The sequence below is a fragment of the Penaeus monodon genome, chromosome 24 (genome assembly GCF_015228065.2).
Source record: "Penaeus monodon isolate SGIC_2016 chromosome 24, NSTDA_Pmon_1, whole genome shotgun sequence".
NCBI classification, from domain to species: domain Eukaryota; kingdom Metazoa; phylum Arthropoda; class Malacostraca; order Decapoda; family Penaeidae; genus Penaeus; species Penaeus monodon.
The window spans coordinates 13,450,659-13,451,199 of NC_051409.1; the positions used below are offsets into that span (position 1 = coordinate 13,450,659).

Genomic DNA, 541 nt, shown 5'->3' on the forward strand with positions numbered 1-541 from the left:
ATGACAATTTTAACCCCCAGTGTGACGGGATGGCACAGTAGGCGGGCCAAAGGGCTTCCAGTCTTGGCAATTTGACTTTTTTAAAATTTTCTGTGTTTTGGGGAGTTGGGTCTTATCTCGTGAGTGCACCCTAGATAAAAATTACCCAATGACTTCCATATACTTTTAGTCGTTCATAAAATTGAAATACACTGAAATGTCAAAATTAACTAAAAAAAAAAGTGAAACCTTTGGGTTCCCCCTATTTTCTTTAAAATTATTTAATAACCAGGGGAAAAGTTAAGGCAAATTAGAATTGTTTGTTAACCCATTACAAAAATGTAATGTCATCAGTCATGAAAAAAATTTTTTTTTAAACAAAGGACTCCAATCACATCATCTCCAAGTTGTGCATTACACGTTCTCTGGCTGTGGTCAAGGAGGGGGACAGCCAAAGGGGCTTAAAGCTTTCTTCTTTGGCAGAGTAACGAGCCCGGAAAAAATACACCTCTGAGTTTTAGCACAAAATAAATTCTAAACAAAATTTGACTTCAACGGGTTT

The 541-nt window shown here is 36.6% G+C and overlaps 1 pseudogene; it reads right to left on the minus strand.

The window, feature by feature from the left end:
- The window catches only part of LOC119588862, a 22,879-nt pseudogene that overhangs the window by 18,561 nt on the left and 3,777 nt on the right, over positions 1 to 541 (minus strand).